Source organism: Pteropus alecto, unplaced genomic scaffold (assembly GCF_000325575.1).
Source record: "Pteropus alecto unplaced genomic scaffold, ASM32557v1 scaffold87, whole genome shotgun sequence".
Taxonomy (NCBI): domain Eukaryota; kingdom Metazoa; phylum Chordata; class Mammalia; order Chiroptera; family Pteropodidae; genus Pteropus; species Pteropus alecto.
This window is the reverse complement of record NW_006443225.1, coordinates 18987119-19012975: the sequence shown is the minus strand read 5'-3', so window position 1 is coordinate 19012975 and position 25857 is coordinate 18987119. Positions and strand designations below refer to the sequence as shown.

The window sequence follows — 25857 nt, the reverse complement described above, 5'->3', positions numbered from 1 at the left end:
GGGGCCGGCCGCCTCCCCGCCGCCCGCGCGCACCTACCCGCGCCCGGGACGCTCATTTTCCTTCTCTCGCCACGAGTTCACCTGGGACTTTGGAAATAACTGCGCTCCAGCCGTGTCATTTGCTGGGGGTGGGTGGCGACGCCTGAGGAAGTGAACTTATTTTATTTTGTTCCTTCACAAAGGCTGGCCCGGGCGGCGCCTTTCACGCGAGGAGCCTGCGGCCACGGCCACCCGGGCGGAGGCGCCGCGAGTGCCAGGCAGCACCTCGGGCCCGAGGCGACGATCGTTTCACAGAAAACGCACCGCCCCGAGTGTCTTATTGCTGTGATGAAATGGAAATTTAAATAAAAGGTCGAACACGTGCGTTCACTGGGAAGTATTGACATGGGTGTTACATCACCAGCAGCCAATCAGATAGCGCCAGTGGTGTTTATACTTCTACAACCACCTTGTGAGTATTACAGTATGTCATAACGTTATAAATATTAGGCAGGGTTCCCCCGGGAGCGGGGAGGGGCCTGCCGCCGCGGACGTGGTCTGGGGCTCTGGCCGCTGGGTGTTCAAAGACCAGAATTGATTGTTAAGACTTCTGGTTTCTGACTGTTTACGTTGCATGTGGAATTTAGAATGATTGGAAGAACAGATTGAGCTGTTAAACGCAAAATCATAGTCAGCTTTGTCAGAAAAAGGTTTTCCAACTGAGAGCCCTGATACTCACTGTTAAATTTTTACCGTGCTCAGTTTAGTGAATTCTAAAGTGTCGAGACTCGTTTTGACTATTTTTAAGTGTGAGATAAATCTTAAATTACTTTTATTCAAACCGATTTCAGGTAAAAAAAAAAAAAAAATGTTCACAAAGCGTGGAGAGATTTTTTACTCTTTTAAGAAATAAAAGTTTAATCAAGGACTAAAATATGTTCGAGACAATTATTGAGTGGAAAAGGTATTTATATGGCAAGGTACATTTTTTACATTGACGTATAGTAGGATGTGCATAGAAAAAATGAGAAGTATCCATGAACTCTTTGCAGTTATAGACCAGTATTAGAGGCTTTTATATTCTACATTATATATTAGTGGAAGTTACATATTTTATAAAGAGCACGTGTTGCAATTTTTAGGCCCTCTGGTTTTATGATACTGTTCTCTTAAGAAACTTCTGTTTTTAGAATAACAGCATTTACGGCTTTGAATATATAATGATATAATGTGGAATATGGTAGGTTTTTCAACATTAACTTTAAAAACCAGATTTTCCTAGACGTGCTGTATGTACCATTTGTCCTAATATTTATAGTGGACTATACACATGCATGCACATCCAGACCCTACTATTGATTATACAGATTTATTCAAAGTAACTTTCACCTAATTCACTGTAACTTTGGTACCCATATAAATGAGCAGTATATGAACCAAAAAAACATTAGTTCTGCCTTGTAGATGAAATGTAATTTTAATGTAAAGAACGAGGCTGCTAACCTGCACTTTGTTTCAAAGATTTTGGCTTTGGGTTATTTTTCCAGTAATGATCATATCGTCGCCTATCCATATTGTCACCAGTGATCAACAACTTGAAATTCTGATATAGGTCCTCACGTTGTTACAGTTTGTGATTTTTTTCTTTTAAATGTTGTTCTGCTTCGTTTTACTAGTTGGGTAGTTCAGGGCAATAGAATCTCTGTTGCTGACCTAATTTGTACCTTGGAGAAATGAGAGGATTCTGCCTACTTGGCTGTATATAATATGTGCTCCCATGTAACATATGGAAGAACGTAAGAATAATACAGTGCTTTGTCCGTAATGCATTTTTAAGATTCCAGCACTTTGCAAATAAATGCATTATTTATTATAGTTTAATTACCATTGCCTTCTCCGTAAAAAGAGGGGTTAATTGCTTATCTAGGATTCAGATGATGGGAAGTGAAAATAACTTGAGAATTTTTATTTCAACTTTAAAGGGTGCTTTCATTCCAAAACTGTTAAATTCATGTCTTTGTTCCTTTTCATCTTATTTGCCTAGTATCTAACAGGCACTATACAAGTTTATGCTAGTAGTATTATTTTTGCTTTCTGGTAGCACTAGAATCACCAAAAATGTTGGAATCCATAGTGGTATTAATTGTGTCAGGACTTAATTTTTCTCAGACATGTATCTTTACCTTATATTTTGTAAAACCCACATTGTCTTCTGTCTGGAATTGTGTTTTAATCTGGACTAATTATGAATATAAACAACACTGGATTCCAGTGGTACAAATGAACGACTTCGATTCTGGGACCGCTGGACCCCTAACAGCCAAACAGTGTGAGCGTGGTGCATGTATCTTTGTGTGTGTGTGTGTATATGTATTTACATGTTTACCGTTCTATGCATGTGAATCTATATTCTGTTGTCTTCCTCAATGGAGTCAGAAACAAAGTGCAAGAGGACAGTCACCACAGATGTCTCAGAACACCCCATACCAGGGAACTTTGAGTGGCAGGAGGGGATCTCCTCATTCTCTAGGTGGAGTTTTTAAGAATTCCCCCCGCCCCTCCCAGTCCTCTGCCAGCGAGCAGGAAGCTGTTCTGGCCTCTACTCCCTATCTTTATTGTTGGGCATCTACCACATTCATGGGGATTCCCCCTCACACTCACCAGGGGAACCCCTCCAGAATGGGGCATCCCCGACCAGTTTGTTCCCTAACTTCAGGTTAGGCTGTGTGAACTGCTGGAGACTGACTGCCTCAGTGCTGCCCGCCAGAACTCGGTGACGAGGCAGCTCCTGTGTCTGCTCCTGTGGACCTTCAATGTTCAAACCCGACTGTCCTTTGCTGCCTTGGGAGAGGCACTCTGCCTCTTCAGGGTTTAGAGGTTATGGCCTGTGGTTCTGTTTGTGGATGGTCATGTGCCATCCTCCAGAATGAAGTCCCTGAGAATAGAGACTGTATCATTCACTGTTATGCTTCCCTACCCCAACCCCAGCCTGGCTCATATTGGGCAGTTAGTAAATGCTTGTTGAATATTTTTTATTCTCTTACAACCTATTTTGATAGGCAACTTTTTTTCTGGTTCTTCTTTTTTTCCTCTTCGCTAAGTGAAAAATATTCTTTTAAAAGATATTGGGCTAATGTTTCCATGACATTTACCTTAAAAAGCAACTAGAATTAGATTGATTGATAGATAGATAGATAATTATAATGGACTATTATTCAGTCCTAAAAAAGAAGGCAATTCTGCCATTTGTAACAGCATGTATGAACCAGGAGGACATTTTACTAAGTAAAATAAACCTGACACAGAAGAAAAAAATAGTTCATGATACCACTTATATGAAGAATCTAGTGAGACTCAGAAACAGAAATAATGAAGTGGGCAGTAGGAAGCTTTTGGAGGTGATGGATATATTTATGGCATAGACTGTGGTGATGGTTTCACGGCTGTATACTTATCTCCAAACTCATCAAGTTGTATACAATAAATATGTACAGCTTTCTGTATGTCAGTCATACCTCAATAAAGGGGTTTAAGCAAAAAAAATAAAAAGCAACAGTAATCTTATAGTTGAACATAAAAATATATTATTAGCACCATTCTCTATGTAACATACAGTGAATTACAGTTTAAGCAACCTCTTGTGAGTTTAATCAGGATAGGTATTATCTTCATTCAACAGGTGAGGGAACCAAAGTATAAAAAGGTTAATAATCTTCACACTATTTATTATACTACAATTGAACATTTCAAAACACTTTTATAACTTGGTTATCGGATGAGGTTAAAGTTATATTTGTAAGGTTGAAGATAAGGGTAACAGTCTCTAGTCTAAGGCGCCCTTACCTTCCAAAACACACGTGACATGCTTAACAGCGTCAGAGCTGCATAATTAATTGGAGCCTGCACTAAATTTTCAACCTTTTTTATTCAAACATGCTCAGAAGGAGCAAATGAAAAGAAGGAAGGTCAGCCATTATTTTCAGTACTCAGAACTAACCACTACTGTGTAAACACAGTTTTCTTTTTCTTTGCCTGGCTAGAATTGGTTTTTGGTGCTTATGAATTGGATCTTAGTGTATTTGCGCTTTTAGCAATCAACATGTTTTAATCTGATTAAATCTTTTTAGTATTTTAATGGGTATAGTTATTCCATAATTGATTTAACCAGTCTTTCATTTTTGAACTTCCCATCGTTTAAAGTTTTGGGGGGTTTTTTTGCCATTGTAAACAACTCTTTAGTGAATATCCTTGAAACTTAAAACTTTCTATCTATTATTTCCTTAGGATAAATTCTAAAGGGTGAATTTCAGGCAAAGGGCATGATCATTTTAATAAAGTTTTATTAGTATCTCCTGGTCGTCTTTCAGAAATGCTCAAAAGTATAAAAAGAAAATACTACTAGGGAGGTATTCTTTTAATAGTACTGGGGAGTGAAATACCTAGTTCTAAGGAGAGTACAGAAGCCAGAAAGATTGAAGGAAAAGGTTGACAGAATTGACTATGTAAATTGAAACTTTTGTGTTTCAAAAACATACGTTTTTGAAAGTGAACTAGGAAAAAGTGAACTAGGAAAAAGAAGTTTGGGATTATGTGATAGACAAGGCTTAACATCACTAATACATGAAGGGCTCTTATAAATCAATAAGACAAACACATATCTAGTGGAAGAAAAATGTACAAAGGACACGTATTAGAAAATAACATAAGAAATACGAGTGACTGGTAAACATGAAAACATGCACAGACTTGGCCACTAATCAGAGAATGTGCATAAAAACACCAGTGGATCAGTAATTTTTAACCTATCAGATACTGGAAAATGAATATCATGGGGTATGTAGACAGGAATAACTTTTCCAGTAGGCTGGCTATATGTGTCAAAGTATGAAACGTTATGTATTTTTTTACCCAGCAGTCGCAGTTCTAGGAATTTATCCTAGACAGAGTGCTAAGATGTCCATGCAGGGAAGCTCATTATAGCACTGTTTATAAGCCTGAAAACCTTGCGCTTCCATCAGTGTGGGGTTATTTACATACATTATGCCCACAGTGAATTCTTGGCCAGCCATTGGAAAGGTGGACGTGGCATCATGTAAGTCTGAGGCTTACTGCTGAGTTTAAAAAGCAGTATGTTAACATATATTACTGGAATAATTAATTTAAACAATTAAATGTTTATCGAGCACCTACTTTGTCAAGCACTGGCATTTATACGTTGTTGCTGAACAAAACAGCCATTGTCCCCACGGCGTGTGCGTGAGTTCAGATGTGAATGCAGGCATGGGAGGTGGTTTAGGAGGATGATCTCAAGAATGGAGACAATAATTATTTAAGCAAAATTTCAGTTTCTAAAAAACGTTCTTAATACACTTTCCGTACTGTCTTATATTGAGAATATAACTTATATCGAATATATAACCCAAAAAACCAGTAACACAATTTTCATTGGGCTGGGGTGGGGGGAGGAGCAGTTAACTTTGATAATAAATGACATGGTTTCCCCAGGACTTCTGGGAAGGAGTACTGTTCATTCTTTTTCTCCAATTATTGTGACGACTTTTGCCCCGCCCCCCAAAATAAACACAACAAGAGGTTTAAAAGATAAAAGCCAGTTGTTTCCTAGAAAACTCCAATCCCTTTAAACCAGTTTTTTCAAAAGGTCAAGTTTGCATGCGCGTGTTCAAGGAAGCATGTATCTCAATAAACCCTGCCTTCTGCCCTGCCCTCTAATCCGTGCCTGGACTGACGCCAGTAATCTTTTTAAAATGCCAATCTGATCCTGTCACCCCACCCACACTTAAAACCCTAGAAAGGTTTCAATTATTTTCTATTGGTCTGCATATCAAAACACTTGTTGCCTGCAGAGCCTAGCAAGATCTGCCTGCCTTCCATCAGCCCAGCCCCAGCTCACGCCTGGTCCCTTCCTTCTGTCTCCATAGTCTCCATATTTGCTTTGATCCCTGCCTGGCCTTTGCACAGGCTGTTCCCTGCCTGTAACACCCTTCCCTCCATTCTCCTGATTAATCCTTAGATCACCTCCTCAGGGCAGCCATTCCTGCCCACCCACACCCCCCAACCCTCAAACATGCTGTTGCAGATTTTCCCAGCATTTTTAAACTCTCCTTCACAGCGCTTATCACAATCGCAGTTTTTAAACGTATAATTATTTGATTATCTCATGCTCTCCCAATAAATTGATAGCTTCATGAAGTCAGGGACCATTATTTCTGGTTTTGCTCAATATTGCGTTGCCAGCATCTAGAAACAGTGACGAGGGCACAGCAGACAATCGGTAAGGATTTGGTGGATGAATCAGTATAGGAATGTGTAAATTTACAAGCAAGTAAACTACAGTTAAACATTTCCAAATGTGTAGGTACACACAGCCTTGAACTTTCCACAAAACTCAAAAAACATAGATCGGAATTTTACTGAATAAACTTGTGGAGCAGAAGTAATGTTACGGAAGATTTTAAGTGTTGAAATACTCCCCTGTTATTCATTGTAAGGCATTGCCGTACAGCATACAATTGTAAAAAGGTTGTTTTGAAGTTTTTTTTAATTGAAACTGATGAATAAAAAGAATTTCAATTAAAACTACTAGGTCATTAGAAATATACACAAATAAAACATTGCTTTACGCTTTTAATTAAAAATTTTTGAAAATTCCAAATTTAATGATAGTTAACTATTTTGTAATTGCAATTTCTCTATATTCTAATTCATCTCAAGTAGGAGTTAACTTACTGTATTCTCAGAGAGATGAAGTAAAAAGTAAAATGCCTCCTTTTTATCTATGAGTCATACAAAATAGATTGTTTTTACAGTATGAATTTTTACATAGGCTGCAAACAGAACAATGGAGTAGGGGGTCTGATATTTATTTTTTATTGAAAACTAAATTATTAAAATCATACATACATTGCTTCTGTAGCTGACCCTTCCCTACCGTTTAGTTTACAGGTACAATTTGTTCGTAGGTTCATTTCCTCGATAGGTCCATTAACTGGGCTTGGTTCAGTAGCCACAGGTTTGATGCTCATCTGCCTCTTTCATAAATTTACAGACGCAAACCCATTACCTTTAGAAGGCAGATGTGGCAAGGAGAAAGATGCCGAGGTCATAAGGGTCCAGTGCTGTAAAGCAGCACCCTACGGCAAGGCTTTCTATACAGCTTCATACGTTAACTTCACAGAGGGCTTAAATTCCAAAATAGGTAACTCCCTTCCCCTAGAATTTGGAGGTAACGTCACGGTCAGAAACTAAAGCTACTAGAGTTAATAAGAACCACAAGATCAGTCTTTACAAAAGAAACCCAGGGACCCAAAGATGTGATCAGGGTGACACTCCCCTGTGCTCAAGTTTGAGCGTACATCCGGGACTAAATGTCACCGCTGCAAAGAAAGGTAACACTTTGAGGTGTTCAGACTGGGGTGCGCTTAGCCCTGAAGGAATGCGGACCTTCTCGGGGACATGCGAGGTCATGTGAGGTCATGGAGCTTTTAAGAGAATGAGTTGTCAGGCTTTCAACTCCATGTGCATGCATGCTTTCCCCAGAAACAACTGCTGGAGGATGCTCTTCCCAAGCTGGCTTCCTCTCCCGCCACCCCTTTCACAGTCCCCCTTCTCCCTCTTCACCAAAAAGGCAAACTGGGTTACGTTGCCTCGCAATGGAGAAGGGGCACCAGAGACAGAGAAAGTGACTGTCACTAATCGCTTCTGCAACTCTAATGGTTTCCAGCTTTCGCCTTCAAAAAAACTGAAGAGCAATGAAGAATATTTTTTTTTAAAAAGCTACCATCCATGAAAAACTAATTGAAACATCAGTTGATCATTAAAAATGATTTTCAACGATAGATCACTAAGGGTTTTTTGCACAGAACTTGGAAGGAGTTTAAAGAATTTTGTGACATAACTAAAAATTCCTTCTATTCTAATCATTCATAATTGTTGGGCCAAATGTTCTCAGCACGTATTCAAAAGAAGAAAAAGGGGAATAAAATGTATGACAAACCCTTTCTCACTCTAACAAATTCTTGACGTATTAGTTGCAAAAACTCAGCTAATTAAGAAATGTATTCCCAGTAAATGTCGATTTCATGTTTAATATCAATATGTTGCTTTGACCAAATGTGCACTAATAATTATTATGGTACCTCATTTCAGAGTATTTTATAACATTTAGGGTCATCGAATTTTTTTTAATTAAATTTAAATCGATAATAGACTTCTGAGAATAAATATAAAATCGTGAGGAAGTGGAATAGAAATAAAGGAATAATGTAAAATTTCCACCTCTTAATGTATTTTGAAATGGACGATGGTGGGTGTCAAATCATTATGCTATATAGATTCCATCGAATGGGTTTTCTAAGAAGATATGATTTTACCTGAAACTAATATGAAATAATATCGAATGTCAACTCTAGGTGAAAAATTAAAATTAAAAAAGGAAGATATAATTTTATTTTGCTCTGTCAATATTTACAACATGCCAGAAATGACATTCATTACAATTTGAACTTATGATGAAAATATCTCAGACACTTAAGAATGTGTAAAAGAGTACTTAGTATTTCACAATTATTTTGAGGAGGACACTGCCCTAGTTCAGTGTTTCCCAAATGCTATTTTTCACCAGTTCGTGGTGAAATAAATAAATACTATCTAGAGATTTTTTTCATAAAGGCAGATTCATTCAAATTAAAAGACTGCCTAATATTCTAAATTACATCCTTTCTGTGGTTTTAGACTTAAGACATATAGTTTGAAATTATGATATTAATGGATGGTAGCTTTTTTAAAAAAAATATTCTTCATTGCTCTCCAACTTGTTTAAAAAAAATTTTTTTTTAATAACTCACAAAATTCAATACCCTGAGAAAACCACTGGTCTAATGAAACAAAGGGGAATATTCTATACAACAAAATATTCTGGAATTATTGAGAAATGGAGGCGGCCAATTTACCACCCAGTTTAATGAACATAGCCAGTTTAAAGGTATTTTTTGAGTTTCTACTCTGTGCCAAACACTAGGATTTAAGAGATGCCCGAGATCGTTCCAGCCCTCAAGGAATTCACATTTCAGCGAGGGAGAAGAACGTGGAAATTAATAGTTGTAATGGTTAAGTCTTGATAGATGTACAGATTGCTATGGAAACAAAGAGGATAGAAAACTTTCTATACTGGTTTGAAAAATTGAATTGCTAGGGAATGTAGATCTTTGAGCAGGGTTTTAAGATCCAGCTATGAAATTTGTCAAAATAAAAGTAAGGAAATTTTAAGTAGTCCAGTGTACTTGGACTATAGAAATGCTCGAGGTGAGATCTGAAAAGAAAAGAGGAGAGATCAATGAAGAGTTTGGATTTTACCCTAAAACAACGGGAAGGCGGAAAGATTTGTACACAAGGGAACGACCCACTCAGCTACTTCCCAGTAACATCTAATTCCAATTACATGCTCACTCAGCAATCTGATCTTTAATTTGGCCTTTTCTGTAGATTCACCCACCAGGAAGACCTTCTCTTAGGAAAGGTAGGTTATCCTGCCAGATAAATGTTCTATTGAAAAATAATACATTGTCAGCCTTTTCTGAATTTGATTGGTTGGAGGTAGTGTCCAAAATCTAATATATTTCGAATACAATGATCTAGCCAGTCTGGGGATGCCCACGCCTGAGTCGTGGGTCTGAGATGATGTAATTGAGATCAACAACCATTTCCCCCTCTTGAAATCCTGGCTGAGAAGCTAATAGGACTTCGAAGATCACATATCCATCAGCCTTCCACTTCTCAGGTGTACTGAGAATCCCATAGTCCTGATGGCAGTAATTTCATGAAAGATCGTAATTTAGATCCTTTAAAATTCCTTAACCCAGCCTCCAGAAATGAAGAAAGCCTTCCAAACATTTGTGATCAGCCAACATAAAATTTACGTCCAACTTTTACGTATTCCTCCTGCAACAAGAGCCACAGAGATGCCTCTGCGGACCGGACTGGTGGGCAGAGAAGGAGAAATTCCTAAGTTCCTTTGGAGAGATGCTTGAAGTACTGGCACTGCTTAGACAGTGGCTCGGAAGAGTGGTCTGCATATCCACAGTCGGTCAGCGTAAGTGAGCGGAGTTGTTTTCCTCTTGGTGGAAAGAGAATCAAGTCATTAATCCTGCCTTGATAAGTTTTTGACGGCTCTGAGGTGTATTTCCCCAGGCCAGTCACAGTGTTGGACTCTGCAAAGGTTACTATGCCTCACTGGTCAGTGAGACAATTAGGCTCACTGAACAGGTACAATTCGGGTACAGCCTACTCTTTTTTCCTTCTGTTTAAGCAACCTAACCTAACAAACGTGGGATTCTGTTGTTGACTCTTACGTATTTCAAGATTTTCAGGTTTGCTCGAGACATAAGTGATCAATTTGTGATTCAGAGATTTCGTCCTTCTCACACTCAGTGTGATTTTGGCTAATACGTTTACACCTACAAAGATATCCACAGATGATGAGTTCCAGTCTCACATATATGGTTTTAATGTAGGACTTCGGTTTTCCTATTACGAGACTTGGGAAAATTACCCAGTATCTCTAGACCCCATTTTTCTCATTTGTAAAACAGAGCTGCTGATAAAATGGTAGTCACCTCATAAATCTGTTGTGACAATTTGGTGATCTGTGGAGAGCAGGTGTAGCTCAGCGCCTACCAAATACAAACCTAAGAACTGGAGATAAAGTGGCAGACAAGAATAGACACAGTTCTCGGCCTCACGGAGCTGGTCTCATGGAGGAGGCTGATGGTCAAATCATCACACAAATGTAAAGAGGAGGTGGGGAAAGAAGGGGAAGAATGTGGTGTTTTTGTAAATCAAAATTGAAAGAGTTGATCGACTCAGGGTGATGAGAGAGGGCTTCTCTGGGCAGGTAGCTCTTGAGGCGGCATTTGCAGGGCGATGGAGAGTTAATTCGGTGAAGCCCAGAAGATGACTTTCCAGCCAGAGGAACGAGCCATCACAAGTTGGGAGGGCGGAGAGCAAGCCTGAGAAGCCGGAGCAGCAGAGCGGGCAGGGCGAGCTGAGGTGGGTGCGATGCAGTGGGCGCGGTCCTTGGTATGAGCCTGTAGCAGTTTTAACTTTATCTGTTTGAGAAGAATAGTGGGGAGCTGCTGAAGGGCTTGCTTTTGAACGAGGTGGGGAGGAAGGGGCAGCATGAAGTAGCATGATCAGGTCTGGATTTCGCGATCATCTTGGCTGTAGGAAATGGATACGAAGAGGGCCAGAGGGAATAGAGGGTATTACGAGATGATGATGACAGTGTGGAGCAGGTGGACAATGTATGGGGCAGAGAACTGGACAAGTTTGAGAAAGATTTGGGAGGGAAAATTTACAGAAGTTGGTGATGGATCGAGTATGGGGACTCTAAAAGAACAGAGCGTTGAGGGTGACTTTTAGGTTTCTGACACCATTACACCATTCGCCATGATGAGCAACATCAGAAGAACAAAGTTTAGGGTAAAATTACATATTTTGGGAAATTTGATTTTGAAGTTATTTAGAGATATTTAAGACGATGCATTAAATATGCTAGAGCTCAGAATATACATATCAGAAACGTGTATACACGCATGGACGTACATGTATGTTATCTGCGTATAGGTGGCGTCTTTATACCTGTAAGATGGGCATACTCATCCTGCTTTGTAAGAGAAGTGAGAATCGAGTTGGAGATGATGTACAAAAAGCGCCTACGGAGATGTAGATAACTGTGCCAGGCTAAGAGAGAGCCAGGAAAAGGTCCTGGTCCAGCTGCGGGCGTGTAACACGGAAATGCCCGAGAAGACACCGTGCAGGGTGTCAGACCAGCAACGGCCTGCACGTGCTGTTAACATAGTCTGGCATATACCACGTTCGATCACTAGACTCTTGTCAGTAAGCTGCTTAACTCAGATGTTTTCTAGATGAGCAGTTACTGAGTCTCAGGCCTGGAAAATATTCAAGGGAAGTTTTCATGAAAATTCATGAACATTTATTGAGGGTCAATAGTCCAACGAGGTGAAGCCAGAAAAATTCCTGCAATAGAAAAGTAAGTTGACTGCAGAAAGAAGTAGGAAGACGTGTTGCCAGAGGAGTGAAGAGTCCAGAGACAGACGTGCAGGACAGTGGGATAAAGGAGGTGAACTTATCTTAGAATCGGTAACACTTGGGGAGTGCGAGGAGATATTGGATAAGTGAGGGGCCAAATGACGGAAAGCAAGGACCTGATGGGGACCCCCTGGAAGATTTTAGACAAGGAAATGACATGATTAGACCTGCTTTGAGATGGAAGGGTTCAGACCATCTCGTGGGCCAGGGAACGGAATCGAGGGGCCGGAGAGATGGGTATAGCCATGATGCTCTTGCGATGGAGCAGGGAAAAGATGAGAGCCGGATGCCCAGGAGGCGTTTGGAAGGTGGTCTGGGCCGGAGGTATCTGGTTTCACATTTGGAGATTATCGGCTTATAGGGGGCAATTAAAATCAGAGTAAGTGAAATAAACTGAGGAGAACATGTAAAGTGAGAAGAGATGTAGAACTTGGAGCCCCGCGAAGCAGCAGCATTTAATGAGCAGGTGCAAGAAGAGGATGCTGGGACGGTGTCTCATCCAGCAAGGCTCATTCTCAGAAGTTCTGTTTTGTATCTAACTTAGATCTGTCATGCTGTAATCTAAGCCAATTTCTTCTTTTCACTCTCGGTCGAGCTAGAAAGCGGCTGTTCGTCATCTTGTCTGTAACCACCCTTCCCATGCCTGAATACTATTTTTAAGAAACCTGCTAGTCTTCTCTAACTTAGGCTAAATAATTTCTGGCTCTGACTTTTCCAGCCCTTTAATCATCTCCCTGGCTCCCCGTTGAGTCCCCTCTGCTTTCTCCACATCTCTTTTTAAGTTGTAGAGGCTGTCGCTGGACCTTGTACTTTCGAGATTCATTTTGAGGATCGTGGAAGAATGTTCTCAAATATCTTATGTGGTGACTTTATCCCAGTGCTGTGCTTGGATTTTCTCCGTGTTAAATACAAGATTTCTAGTGAACGGGCTTCCTTTGGCCATTTACGCCTAACCAGCTAAGTTTTTGTATTTATTGTTAACATTAAATCTCAGCCGATCGATGATGGCCTTTCGAAGAGCTCATTCTCGGTACCCTCATGTGATTGAGTGAAGTAAGTCGATCTGCCCTCGGCCGCGTGGGTATCGGTTTGGGAAGGAGATGAGAGCTCTGTAGTCCTGTGCTTGCGCAGGAAGACGTAGACTGAGGGTATGTGGTTTTCATCTGCCCTTCCTCGCTGTAACTGTAAATGCAGATTAAGCTGTGACGATGAAGGAACCTCCCAATTTCACTTACCTCCCATGCCTGTCTCCCTTACTCCACTGTGGGCTCCTTGAAGGAGGAGCACATTCTGGTTATCTCTATACTCTCCGTTCATTTTTTTAACTCGAGGAAAACACATTTGATGCCTGCCTTAAATCAAGCGTGTAACGGGAAGGTCTGGACCAGGGTTGGCACTCCCAACCCATTGGTAATAGTTTAGTTATTGCCAAACTATGTGATTGGAAGGATTCCGAAGCAGAGTCCTGGATCATCAAAAACTGCTGTGGCAAATTGGAGTTGTTGGGCATTAGAACTATGAATGGCTATAGCCAATTGTCTGCCATGGACACGGGACATAGGAGAGGCAGCCCATATTAGCCATTAAAAACAACAACAGGGCCTTAGATCATGTAATAGCATTGTGCTAAAAACACCTTTGCTCAACAGGCAATTTTATTTTGAATTGTATTCTTGAAGCTGATTATATCAACATCAGATAATTAATAATGACTGACAGCAGCAATAGCAAGAGGTATGTCTTCATTCCTGTACAGTGTCTTGGCCCCAGACTACTTTCTTTCCTATACAAAAGAAGACAGCATTTTGTTCAGTTTATGGATCATAGCAAAGACAACAGAAAACCTCAGAGGTCATGGCCCTCCTTAAAAAAATCTATCCACCCACTCATTTTGCACAATTGCACAAGATCTGTTTTTAGCAGCTCTTGGAAATTGAGTGCTAATCTGCGTGGTTGCCACACACGGCTCTGAAATGTCGTCACAAGAGTTCTTGGTTCTTTCTTTGAAGCTGCTCAGAAAACAGTTTTGATTTAATTTAAAAGTCAAAACATAAATAATACAAGGTTTAATTCAGCTGCCACTTTGAAAGTTCCACAAAAAAATCTTATGGTACAATTGTTCAATGTTACCTTGACAGCATATTGTCAAATTATTCATTAATAGACAAAGAGCCGGATCATTAAAAATTCATTGACATCTTTGCTAGACAGGTAGCGTTTGGTAAAAAAGCTAAACTAGGGTAAGACGAGCTGAAGAATTAGTATGTCGGGGGGATTGTCGAGCCCCTGGAATGTGAGAAATAGCCCCGAACGAGTCAGTGCACTCGATTTTAGGTACTTTTGTTTGCTTCTGTTGTTCTGTGCATCTTCACTTAACACGAGCCCCCATGTTTAGGCTGTGGAAAACGCCCTCGACGATATATGAATTAATGACAAATCGAGTCGGTCGACCCACTCATGGTGGGTGGGTACTACATCTGTATAGTTCACAATTAATGATGGGGATGAGCATTCTACAGTATAACTTCAGTGAGTCGAGAGAAAAAAAGTCTTACCCTACGTTCTTTCTGAGTTACTGGGCCATCGACGTAATTTGAACTGCCACTTGATGTATAGCTACACCCCAAAGGCTTCTGCAGAGATGCTGCGTGTGTGTGTTCCAGGTGTCTCGGTACACCTCACCCTCAACGAGTGTGGGCTGATTGAAGTCATCACTTCCGTCAAGCCCACCCCTTCTCCTGTAATCCCTGTTGCACTTGGTTTTGACGCTACACTTCACAACTGTCTTTAACTCTTCCATTTTCTGCATTTCCCACATTCAGTCAATCACCGAGTCTTACCGAGTCTGCCTCCGAATGTGTTCGCGAGCCCTCTTGCTGCTCCACCTCTGCTGCTGCTGTGCTAGTCCAGGCCCTCGTCCCCCCTCGTCCTCGTCCTGCAGTCTCCTCTTAACTGGTCTCCCGGTCTCTGGTCTGGCCCTGTCCATATCTTACCATCCTGTCTCCCTATTTAAAAAGTTCAGTGCGTCCTCATTGCTTGTAAGATGAAGTTCAAGTTCCTTAAGGTGAACTTCAAGATGTGTGGCCTTGCCCGCATCTAACTTTCTATTTTAATCTCTCATCGTCGCCCTCCACGTCTTATCATTCACTTTGTCTTATCATTCACTTTGCTCTCTACGGAAACAGCGCCCTAGAGAGCAAAGTGAATGATGAGACGCGTGTCTCTGTCTGGGACACACTCTATCTTTTTATCTTCTTCCTCATCACTTGGTTCATTCCTAATATTTTAATAATACCTACCTCAATTACCATCTCTTCCTGGAATTCTTTTCTACCTATGCGTGCGCGCGCGCGCGCGCGCACACACACACACACACACACACACACCCTGTACCTTTATCAATCCAGGACCCACACCTGTCCTCGCCCTCACCACAGGGCATCAATATGCCTCCTCATGGACTTGTCTGCACCACCATGCTGTGAGCTCTCTAAAGGGACATCACGGCACATTACCCTTTGTATCCACAGCATCCTAGCGTAGTGCCTTACACTGGCTATCTTTCTATAGATAGATGTTGATTGAAAAAAAATGACAGTATAACATTAGTGCATATAGTAGAACACAGAAGCTCATCACCAAAATTCCAAACAGGGTTCCAATTTCTCCCTTGTGGTCTTGGAGTCTCGGCCTCCCTTTGCCTAGCAATGTGCCAAGTAATTTCCCTGTTTATTCCCCCAGGTTAATTACTTATTTTCCCTGCTCACGTCTTCTGATCGTGCGTGTTTATTAAATTGTCTACATATGTACTCGTACAAGGATTTCATTTAAAAACCTTTAATGTTACAAGACAACTACAATTTTAACCAGTTTGAAACCTTTACTGATAGTTTTGTTTTTAAAAAGGAAATCATGGAAATGCTTCTTTGCTTCTTTTGGAGTACTGATGAATGTTAACGAGTCATTCTTTGAACATTTTGCTCATTTTGCATTCTATTTTTATAAGAAAACAGGTTCTTCACATTTTGCTCACTGAAAATTATGCAAGCATATGACCACGACTAAAACACTGATCTGCCCCATCTTTGGTTGATTCATGAGAATGTTGGATCAATGCTTGTTCCCTTGGAGATTTCAGTGAGAGGGTACTAGGAAGTCAGAGGGACCACAGTCACTCAGTTTGTGAACTTTACTTTTTATGGCTAAGGGACAATCTGAGTAAAAGGCGCCTCTTTCTTGAACTCACATGAAACAAGAAGATGATCTGTCTTCTTAAATACTATCTTCTTAAATACAGTGTTTTTAATACTCATTCTCTTTCAGTTCGATAAAGTAAAAAATCTTTGGAGAGTCAAGAATTTCACATAGGTTTATGTTTCTTTAACTTTTACAGTTCAATTAATAGTTTCATGAGTATCGTACACTCTTAACAGATTTGTATGGATGAATAAACAAAGCAACCAATCAATGATGTGAGAGGGATGATGTCCTTTAAATTTTCTGTATAATGGTAGACTAGATTACACTCTTCTGCAGACCCCTAACGGGCTCTGCGATACATGACATCCGCTGGCCGCACAAGGTGACCGAGCACTTGAAATGCGGCCAGTCCAAATGAAATGTGTTATAGGCAGTGGTGTGCTGGGAAATAGCTAATAACTGGCTGTCTGAGAAGGAGAAAAATCTTATGAAACAACTGGAAATTTTAATGTTGATGAATATTTGATGGTATTAAGAATTATGGTTTAAGAATTACGGTTTATTGTTAGGTCTATAGTGGTGTTGCCATTATGTTAAAAATTCTCTTTTAAACATAATGCACTAAAAAACTTCTGGCCGAAATGAAATTATGTATAGAGTTTGCTTCAAAATAATCTAGTGCCGGTGGGGAGCGATTGATGGGGGGTATATATGAAACCAAGTGAGTGTAAGTTGGTCGTTATAGCTAGATGATTAGTCCATGCATGGGATTAATAGTATTAGTCTCTCTGCTTTGGAGTATCTTTAAAATATCCCATCGTAAAAAGCCGAGCGTGGGCTCTGGCAGTAGTAGCCTGCTCGGCTTCGAATCTTGGCTCTGCCACCCTTTAACCTTATGACCCCAAACAGGTTACTGTTCCTCAGTTTCCTCATTCAGAAAATGGAAATGTTAGCTGTATCTACTTCAGAAGTTATGAAAATAACATTAATTAATATATAAGGAGGGAGGGGAAGTAGACGTGTAAAGGAACAGAGACTTGAGACTCTGGGGACATCTGTGATTCAAGTCTTTGGGTCCAGTTCCCCGAGATCCATATGGATCTCTTTAGGTCTCCTAAAACACTCCTGAATCCCCCCATCGGTCCCCTTTACGCTTACACAGGTTCAAATTGTGTCTGTGTCACATGCAACTAATAGATAAACATATACTTTCAATCGAATATCCTGTGAGATTCGAAGTTCATCGTGTGGGTGCTGGGAGCAGCCAGTCTTTTCTAGAGTTACTACTTAGCCTCTCGGGGTACAGAGTTCAGCTTAGAACTTAGAAGCCTTCCTTCTTTTCATTGATTGATTGATTAGCCATTAATCTCAAAAAGATTGAAGTTAACTTGACTGCTCTATGATTTCATTGCAATTGAAAGATTTAAGGTGACTCTTCTCAGCTTCCCTTTTATTATTAATTTTCTCAGCCAGGGCGTGTGGCAGGAGGGGAGATAGCTAGATGGCCAATCAGTGAACAGGACTGAACCCTAACCTATCAATCACATAGGCTTAACTTCTGTTTGGTTCACCACTAAACAAGTATGTGATCATCAGTAAACACTTTCGCCCCCTTTGAAAAGCCGTGGATGTCACAGGGTTATTGTTCATGTCTTCATTTATGAATTCACACGTTAAGTTTTTTGTTGTGGATTTAGTCCTCCCCAGGCTCTGCCTTAGGTACTGGGCATTCACCAGAACAAGATGGGTGTGGTCTCTGTGCTTATGGATCTAGCAGGTGAAGGACAGAAACACCAAGTAAACTGAATGAGGAGAGAGCAGGGAATGGTGCGAGGTGCTGTTGGAGGAGGGCAGGGGCCAGATCTATAGGGCCTTCGAGCCCATAATGAGAGTTAGGGATATTATTCTAAGGCTTATGGGGCAGCAGAGGGTTTTAAACCAGGGAGTGACATAATCCAATTTAAATTGTTCTAGGTGGCGTGGATAATGGAATAAAATAAAAGCCATTGGTGGTAACGCATGAGAGCAATGGTGAAGGCCTGGACGCAGGCACGGCAGTATGGGAGGAGAAATACTTAAGACATATTTTAGAGGCAGAAATTATGAAGTGCTATAGAATAATGACTTGAACAAACTTCATAAACTACAAAATACTGCGCATTCTCCGAGTTTTACAGTCGGCTCTCTGAGCCCGTCGAACCGAGGCTGAGAGGGCCGCATCGAGTCCCTCTGCTGCCGCTGGGCCGTCGTGGCATCTGGTCCTTGTACGTGCTCTGCATCACCTGTCTTATCCAATTAAGTCGGCTCATACATTCTCAATATAAAATTCATGGATTCAAGAAATATTCATTAAACTAAAAATATCGAGCTCTTAGCATAAATCTGTGTAGGTAGCAGATTTGAATATAAATTGATCCAAAACATAATTCACATATTATTTTCATTCAAAGATATACTTGCTCTGTAAACGGTTTTTTAAATACAAAAGACATTCCTTTATCAACTATGAGAATTACGTGTTGGCATAAGCAAAGCATGTTGATGGAAAATAACAGAGCAGACTCATAATTTGCACCGGAAATTAAGATTGCAGAGACTCAGAATATTTTTATGTCTAAATAAATAATGACAAATTAACTGAGTAAAGAAAATCAAGAATAACCATTGCACAGAAATGTCTTCGACTTTAGAATCTTTCTTTTACTCATAAAATGTGGTACAGGAAATTCATCTTAGTGAATTTTCCTACACTTTTGTGAACCCAAATAAGCTTCTATACAAACAGGTCCACCTACTCACAAAAACAAAACTCGAAAAAATAAAGAAAGAAAAATCCTCCCTTCTTTTGCTCTGATTTAACCTTCGGACTAATTCTTTGAGTAGGTTCTGAGTTTCAGATAGAGCCAATCACTCCCAAATAATGACAAGCTCTCCTCTATCTGCTTACTTCCAATCTTAGCCTTTTTTCAAAGTAAACGGATTAAGATTTTTATTGTTGAGATTTTCTCCAAAGGAGGTTTGATAGATTATCATCAATTTAAAAAAAAAAAAATCCCACAAACACAGCCCTCCTTAGCTTTCTGCTCACCCCCGCCACACACCTCCCCCCACCAAACCCCTTTCTTTCCTGCAAGAAGATCCTATGACTCATTTTTTTTGAATGCAGGCAGTAGTCTAGTACCTTCCTTTAATCACATGGTTGCGAAGTTTTTTCCCTGGTGGAGAAGTTTTCATAAATGTTTGCCTAATGTTATTAAGTCCAGGTTTATCTTTAAATTTTTTAATACGGAAAGAGTTAATTATTTGATTCTTCTCCTTCTGGCACTTCTGGTACAGGGCAGGCCAAGGCAGGAGTTTGGCGGGCTCGCGGTTCTAAGCATCTGGATGGCGCCTGGGTGCTTCGTGCCCACAGCTGTGGCTCGGACTTCTGAGCATCTGCGTTTCCTCTGTACCCTTTGCCACTGCTGACCAGCTCGATCGCCCCCCGCCCCACAAAAGAAAGTGACCTAAGTCTTCTAACAGGTCCGTGCATGCCATTCATGATCAGAGCCTGCCATCAAGGCACTTTCTTTCTTCCAAAGGTACAGACAGACTCTTATTTTATTTTGATAGGCTTTATTTTATTTCTGATTACAACTCGGAATATTCGGCTCCTTGAATTGTACCTCCTTTTTATTCCCTCCTCTTTCTTGACTATTTGGTCAAGCGTATGTTCTCTACCTCTGAGTGTTTCCTGAACATTGGTGTCTATAGGCTACATAATTTCATTGTCTCATCAAAATTGAAAACCAGTTATGGTAGATACTGATCCGTGTTCTCTGATCTGCAATGTAAAGTCACATGTACACACACGTGCACACACACGCACGCACACACACACCCCTATAAAGTATATACATACATTCCTTGAACGTGCAAGTTTTTCATTTATTCCCGACTCCCTCCTCCATCTCTTCTGACCAGATCTCCAGTGGACCCCAGCTATCGGTAGAGAAACCTTTTCTTACAGGAGGAGACACCTCTACCTTCCGACAAAAATGGTTTTCTACGGTTCGGTCCTGAAGTAAGTCCCTAGCTCTCCACGCCCTTCCACTCGGCAGTGGTGCCGGAACTTTCACCGGCAGCAGGAGGCCCCGGGGACTTTGGGATCTAGAGAGGCAGCCAGTGCAGCAGAAGTGGCCGGGAAGCTGGGTCCCGGGTCCTGGGTCCCTTCCGGTCTGAGCTGGAGACCCTCGAGAGGGCACTCACTTCTCGTGCCTTCTGTCCCTTTCTGTTAAACAGGACACATACCTTACAGGTTCAGATGGATATGAACGTGTTTTATTTTATTTTATAAAGGATATACTAATGTTAATTGTTTATATCATTGAAAAGCGAAGGCAGATGTTGTAAACAAACGAACGAATAAAAGTAGGAATTTAAATAATTGAATTTTGGAGGCCCTGGTCCAAAAACACCTCATCCTAGCCTGAATTCCCTCCTTTCTGTTGTTAAAGGGCCTTACGTTCTTCCTCCAAAAAGCAAACATTTGAAATAGTACATATTCCTTGTCTTGTTAAAGAAGAGCTCTGAAAATATTCAGGATCCATTCGTCATTCACATATGGGTGTTCGGTTAGAATGTTTTAGTGGGAAGTTACGATAACTACACTGCGGGCCTCTGGAATGCAGCCTGTTCAACAGCGAGATGCCCGGCAGCCTGAAAAAGGTTCGCATCTCGAAACCTACCAGCTTCTGCAGAAAACTGGTTTTGAACGGAGCGGAATCATTTGTAGTTATATAATTCTTGGAAGGAGATGGGCTCTAAACTTTTAATCGAGGTATGTAGATAAAAACATGTAAATAGATTTGAGACTTTTTAGACGGAACTGTAGAATTGTATCACCATGTGCAGACATCCTGGAAATCTTTTCCCATAGTCCTGAGATCAGCTATTCACTTTCGGATATAATAGGGCTTCCTTAAATATATCCTAAGAAGAATCTCATCTGTAATAAATCACACCTACGTGGGGACCAAAAGTTCTGCAAAACATTTAAGATGCCGTAGCCAGGTCCATGGTTTATCAACTCCCTTTGCGATATTCGGAATCTCTTATGCTCACAATTTAAAAAGCAAAATGGCAGGTTGGGGCGAAATAATTTCCAAAGTTCAGCAAGTACTTGAACTTTTTTCAATCGGAATAGATATAGTTTAGAATTTCTTCTATAGTAATTTTGCTCAGATAACCGATATGAATAGTGATTTATTCATTACTAAATCATTCTAGCTAACTCATTTCTTTTAGACACCAGCTTACGACTGCAACCCCACTAAAGCTAACGTTTCAGAACGGCATCAACTTATTTTTCCTTCTCAGGCAAGTCACTCATATTATGGCGACTATCATTTATGGTCCAAAGCAGGACACTCTCCTCTGGAAAAAATGCTAGACCAGATGACGTATCAGGAGAGCAGCATGAAACCAGACTCTGGGAAGTAACTGCCGTGGTGGGGGGGTCACGCTGCATCATGGCTGCCCACACTCCCCTGGGCACAGCATGGCCTGCAGCAGAGGCGAGAACGTGTCTTAGAACAGACGCATCACCCACCAGCTCTTTAAACTAGAAAACTAGGACGCGTAGGCCTCCTCCCAGCCAGTTCCCAAATCTCAATATCTTCACTGCCCAAGTCCATCCACTTCCGCCCACTCCGCAATCACTGTCCTAGTTCAGGTCATCATTATCGAGCACGGGCCAATCGCCACAGCTTCCTGCTGGCTTCCCATTTTTCCTCCGACCCCTCCAATCCACTCTTCATCTTTATCACCGATCACTGGGTCCCCGCTGTCCTCGTGTGGGTCTTAGGCTTGCCCTGCGAGGCTGCCGGTTGGACATGTCGCTAGCCACCCGCCCGGCTCAGTCACCCCGGCCCACTCTACTCCTCACTCTTCAGCATACCCGCTTCGTGCGGTTCCTGGGAGACGCCTCCCTTTCACTGTATTTCACATAAATGCTTCCTCCTCCTTGCTCCCCGTTCTAGCCCGACCACCCCACTCCTGTGCCTGAAATGCCAGTCTTCATTATTTAGAAAGGACTCCCCGCAGGAAACCTACCTCTCCAGAGGCCCCAAGCCCTTCCTGTGTGTAGCCGAGTAATCTCTACTTCCCTGTCAGAGCACTTAACAAACTATGGGTCGCTTCTTTGTGTGAAATCCCACTGGAGTGTGATCTCAGCGAGGGCCTGCACTTCAAACGGTCCTGCCCTTGACCTCCAGCAACCTCTTTTGCATAATAATTCAAGAAAACCTCCTTGCTTTCATGAATGCCAGCCTGACTTTGTGGAAATTTCTCATCCCCAGCCTCCAGTCCCATTTTTATCTCCTTTTGCAGATCACAGTAAAGAGCTAATCGTCCTCTCCTTCGCTCCCCCTGCTCCAGGGCTGCCCCTCCAGTGGAAGTGAATCCCATGTCCCTCGTAAGTGCCCCAGGGCAAGCAGCATATGGAAAGGAAAACTGGCTTAGTGCCATAAAAAATACAAAGTCAGCAGATTTTTCTTTCCTCCTAAATTTAACCCGATGGAAAAAAGTGCTTACATCACCAAAGCCTAGAGACCCCAGGGAAATCACTGACAGCTGATTTCTCAGTCTCTCCTCTGAGGACGGCTGTAGAAGGCAGATGCCTCCAGTTACCCAGACCTGGATTCACTGCTGGGTGAAGGTGCTTAAAAATCGTCAACTACTCTGCAGATATTCATTGAGGTATGTGTACGATCACTGTGTTCTTATTTCAGATTTGAGACTGTCCTTCCAACACAGAAGGACATAGAAACATAGCCTCCTCCTCATTTGGGAGATTACCTCGTGGGCACAAAAATTCAGCTCATGTGAAAATAAACAATGAGAATAAATTTAGAGAAAACAGTGCAGTGATCTTGCGGCGCTACAGGGTGAGGACAGCCACTTCCGTCCCTGGCTTCAGTGCATCTGCTTCCTCAAGCTGTCTCAGGCCAGACCCCGCTGAAAATTTCATGGCTGGGGCAATAACCAACCGGACGAAATGTTGCCATTTGGAACCAGCGTCCCCAGAATGAAAGAGAAAAAAATTTGCCCTTCGGATTCTAATTTTAATAGCCCTTTTTTTTTCTCTGTGGCTTTCCGTTCAAGGTTGGTTGAGAAGGTCCAAGCTCCCATCAGTATACAACCAACTAGATCTATTAGAATAAACTGTTCGTATTTTAGGAAAATGTTCAGTATGCCAGTGTTCTCTCTGTATTCTCAAAGATAAATATTTTCATAAATCTTCCTGGAGGAGCTGAGAAGCACAGTGCAGAGCTTATTTGCACGCAGCACAAGTTAGCACTGTGTTAAGTAATTCGGATGGACAGCAGCCTAGGCTCTCCACTTCCTGCCGTGATTACAAGGGAATCCCATGCTTCTAGCATCCCATGCCCATGCCGGATGGCCTGGCTTTGCCTCCTCCTGTAACCCACCGTACTCCTCGCCCGCACGCCCCATGTGCCCTGGCCTCCTTTCAGGTCCTCAGACACCTGAGGTCCTTTCTGTGCTGGGCCCTCGCATGCCGATCCCTGTCTGGAATGCTAGTCCCTCGCCCCTTTCCATGCTGGCTGTTTCTTAGACCTTAGATCTCAGTCTGAAAGTCACTTTCCAGGAAAAGCTTTGTTTGAATATCTGTTTTCTTCTCTCCTATTGTTTTCAAACCTAGCTCCCAGTTTTTTTCTTTCCTAAGGCTTACTCAATTTGTCATTATTTGTTTGTTTGTTGTCTTTCCTACTAGACTGTAAACACCTGAGGGTAGGAGCCACCTCTAACTGAATAGTGAATAACTATTGAACCCAGTGTCTGTGCGGGGCCTGGCACTTACTAGTGTCTGAACATATCATATATTTGTTGAGTAAATGTATGACTATGTGGATTGAGAAAGTGTATAATGACATTGGTTCTATGAGTTAAGTATTGCTTTAAATGGATTTATATTTTATTAATCTCAAATATCAACATACTTTTAAAATATTAATATAGCATAATTATTGAATTACACATACGTAGATATCCAGACCACAGTACTTGATTAAAGATCAGTTTAAATAGTTTCGAGAAACCCAACTTCTCTAAGGATAGATGGCCACTAGAATAGATGTAGAAGGCTTAGAAGTCGTGCTAAAATCTTGCTTGTGCTGTGACACACTCTAGAAACTGCCTTTTCATTCCTTCATTCATTTTTAAGAGATCCTTGGTAAAAACGTTTTCTTCCTGAGATTTTTCTTTTTAAGCATAAGCAGTCTACTGTCTTCTGTCTTCAAAAATTCCAGTAAATTCAGAGTTAGCTGGTTCTTATTAATTGAGGTTTTCTTGCCCCAAGCGATCCCTGAAGTCTAACCTTTGCTTTTCTCTAATTTAATTTTCTTATGCAAATGCCTTATTTATTGAGTTAACCTTTATTTAACTCCTACTAGATGCTATGGGGACCAGGTGAGCTCCCTTTAGTAGTCCATGGCCCAGTGGAAAACGGGCATAAACAGTTGTAGCTCAGTGTAGTCCAGTGAGGGAGTTGCCCCCTTCCCCGCCAGCAACCGCCTCACCCAACCGGGGGGCCTGGTGGGCGGTTCCTACAGGAGCTGGATCTTGCGGGCTGCGCAGAACCGCGGTGGGAGAAGTGGGGGCCAGGGGCGCAGCGTGCGCAGGGACACTGAGCCGGAAGCGCCCCACGGCGTCCGGGAACCCGAGCAGCTCAGGGGCCTGCAGCTTGAACTTGGAGGTTGGAAGGGTTTGGTTGGCGCTCCAGCGCGGGCAGGGCTGGACGCGGGAAGGGGCGCGCATACCTTGTCAGAGCGCTTGGACTTTACGCTCCCAGCCATGGGGGCCCAGCAAGGGGCTCTGTGGGAATCGTGTTAATAGTTAATCTCTAAGAACATGTGAATTGAAAAATTTTATGTAAATTACTTTCCATTTTTACACTACGAGCAGTTGGGAGAGACATATCATAAACAAAGACTTCAAAGGACTTGCGATCTGGCACGCCTTTAATTGTGTTTATTCTAGACACTTTCCACATCAAAATGGGCATTTACGATGAAGAAACTCGCTGTTGTCCATCTTTCGTCCTGATGTTTGTTTAATAGAAAGACTCAAAAATCATCCAATTATTCTTGGAAAATGTGCATGAATGTGTGGTATTTGGAACTCTATTTTAGAACCCAAATGTCATAGACATCTGGACACAAAAATTATGCAAGAGAGACCTTTAGAAATGTGTTACTAATTATTGGCTCTTCCTCGCAACGGCACAACCAAGCCTTTGTTACAGGCGCCTTGTGCAGTGCTGCTGTAGACTGTGGCTTTTTTCACGTTATGGTTTATTTTTCTTAAGATATTCTCTATAAGTAGCATCACAAAGCACTTCATAGAGTCAATAACAAAGCTAGTAAGCATCAGCTATAAATTGTGTTCGCAGTGACAAATGAACCAAACGATAGCTTAGAAAAAAAATCGCATGAGGAAGAAAGAGGAGAAATATGATCAAGTTAGCTGAAGAATTGGGGAAAATTGAGGGCA

The 25857-nt window shown here is 41.5% G+C and overlaps 1 long non-coding RNA gene across 1 annotated transcript in view; it reads left to right on the top strand.

The window, feature by feature from the left end:
* The first annotated feature begins 11 nt into the window (after positions 1 to 11).
* The window catches only part of LOC112472588, a 41223-nt gene continuing 15377 nt past the window's right edge, over positions 12 to 25857 (top strand). Inside the window, exon 1 of the long non-coding RNA XR_003043670.1 lies at positions 12 to 451. This is a non-coding gene — a long non-coding RNA (uncharacterized LOC112472588). The remainder of the gene's footprint in view (positions 452 to 25857) is intronic.